This window comes from Charadrius vociferus, unplaced genomic scaffold (assembly GCF_000708025.1).
Source record: "Charadrius vociferus isolate BGI_N301 unplaced genomic scaffold, ASM70802v2 scaffold326, whole genome shotgun sequence".
In the NCBI taxonomy this organism is placed as follows: Eukaryota; Metazoa; Chordata; class Aves; order Charadriiformes; family Charadriidae; genus Charadrius; species Charadrius vociferus.
Window position 1 is genome coordinate 1,330,768 of NW_009649062.1, and position 2,410 is coordinate 1,333,177.

Consider the following 2,410-nt stretch of genomic DNA (forward strand, 5'->3'; position numbering starts at 1 on the left):
GAAGAAACTGCCCCGCCGCGATGCCGCGGGAGAGGATGGCTTTGCAGGACTGAGGATGCTGACGAGGGAGGAGGGAGAAAGAAAAGTCAGAGTGCCCGGCTGCGTCCTGGTGCGAGGTGACTGCAGGGAGGTGCACCCGGGTGGCCTGGGCCCGTGGCTTTGGCCAGTGTCCTCCCTCTTGCCAGGGTGGTCTCGCAGGTGTCTTGGCAGGCATCGCAATGGAGGGGATGGAGATGGGCACGCTTTGAATGAAAGGTGCTGAGTTTTCCTCCCAACATTGCACTTACAGGCTGTGATAAGGTGGGCTCCAACCCTCCTTTGGTCCAGGTCACTTGTGTGTCACCAGCTGCCATGACTAAGCCCGTGGCAGTGAACGCTTCGTTTACTGATGCTGCACTGCTTGGCTGCATGAGCAGCCCTCTCCCGGCTCTTCCCAAAGTGAAGAATGGGAATGAACAGCCTTCTCCACTTCTTCCCACGTGTGGCATTTCATCCTTATGTTTTTAAAACACATCCTAAAGATTCTCAGCCCCGATTTAGGAAACTGTTCTGATTCAGGATAGCATTTGAATATATGCTTCAATGCCTTGGCAGGTGAGAAGTAAATTTGTGCTTTAGAGGACTTCACTGTCTTTAATGCTCCCCTGAATTCCACTACTGGGGAACTGGGGTGGCAAAGCACCCATCAGGGGATGTCTGAACAAAATACCAACAGGGTGCAGACTGCAGCCCCGTGTGTCAGGCTCGCTCTCAGAGGTCCCCTCAGCCTGAGCAGCAGTTTCACCTCCAAAAACCTTATGGCCGGGCCAAGCGCTTGGTGCCATCACGCAGGGGACCTGCAGGAGAAGCTCTGCTGGCTGGCAGGGGTGGTGCGCCCTACCAGCTCTCCTGTCCCCAGAGCTTCCCCTGGGGACAGGGCTGGTTTTGGGGTGCTGGGACCCTGCCTGCACGGTCAGCTCTGAGCACGGGGTATGGTTAGTCTCCTACGCTGCCAATCTCGTATCTTTTGTGAAAGTCGCCTTCTCATGATGATCCGCCAGCAGGAGTCACTGGCTGCAGCTGGAGAGTCCCAGCCTTCCTTCAGTGTTACAGAGAAAATGAGGGGAGAGGGATCTTCTGGTGTAGGTTTGTCCTTCTGCCTGAAAAAGTACTTCACCTCAGCAAAACGTGCATAAGAATATGTAAAAGTCAGGCTAGTGCCCGATATTCGGCCATGGGCTCAGAGGAGATAGTCTCATGGGCTCTTCTGGCTTTCAATCTGACGATGGGTGAGAGATGCTCTTATAGATAAATAATGAGGAGGGAAGCATCCAATTAAACGCTCATCCCAACACCCCCCCCAGTAGGAACTACCCCTTTATCACTCTATAATGCATCATAAAGGCTCTCCTGATGGTTTTCTACTGCGTGTAGCAAAAGAGAGCTGGATTCTCTTTCTGTTTTAGCTGTTTATAACACTATTCATCATCGCTGTAGCTAAACATGATCTTACTTTGATAATAGGACTCCAAGCAGCGATAAAATAAAGTGAGATTAAAATAACTGCATAATAAAATTCCAGATTAAGCCGAAACTACGGTAAATCTTTCAGAGCTGTAGAAAGGTAAGAGCTAAGCTGTGTGGACTCAGTATTTTGTTGAATGACTGGTAAAATGTGTTGATCCACTTTATAGTTTTATGTCTGTTTCTGTATAATAACCATAACTACAGCTCAGCTGCAGTTTGGCACTTAGAAGGATCTCCTTTGATGTAGAACTTGTTGCATGTCTCTTGTTTGGCTTTTATAATCTTGAAACAGTAGAGAAAAAAGACTTTTCTTGTGCAATAATAGGTGATGGGTATTGACTTGTCCCTGGGCACAGGGGCTGTGAAGAAGATGGGAAGCACAGATCCCTTCTCCCCTGCTGGGAGAGGTTTGGTTTTCCTGATTCGGCACAGTACAAGTCCTGGTTGAAGACTGTAGCTGTAAAGGAGAGGGATGGGGGGGTCACGGGTGCCCCTGCACTTAGTGAGTGGCCGGGACTCCCCTTTGCCTCGTCTCCCACAGATGGAGCCGCGTGTCCTGGGTGTTACAGCCGGGCAGGTGGTGACTCGTCCCTTAATGGCAACCTGCCTAATGGCCCAGTCAACCTCCTGGCCACCCGTTCCCGTCTGCCGGCAAAGATGAAGTGACCCCTGGCTTTTGGTTGAGGCCTTGTCATGGCTCTGAGGGCACTTGAGAGCCATGAACTGTCTCATCCCCGTTTGCTAATTGCCGGGAAAGCCGCTCCCCGAGGGGGGAAGCCGTGGAGCTGCCGTTGAAGTGACGCACCGGGCAGCTGCGGGGACCTTGGGTTGCTGATCGCATCCGGCACTTCGCACCTAACATCGTACGCTTTTGGTTGATGAAGAGGAGCGGAGTCGGGGCAGG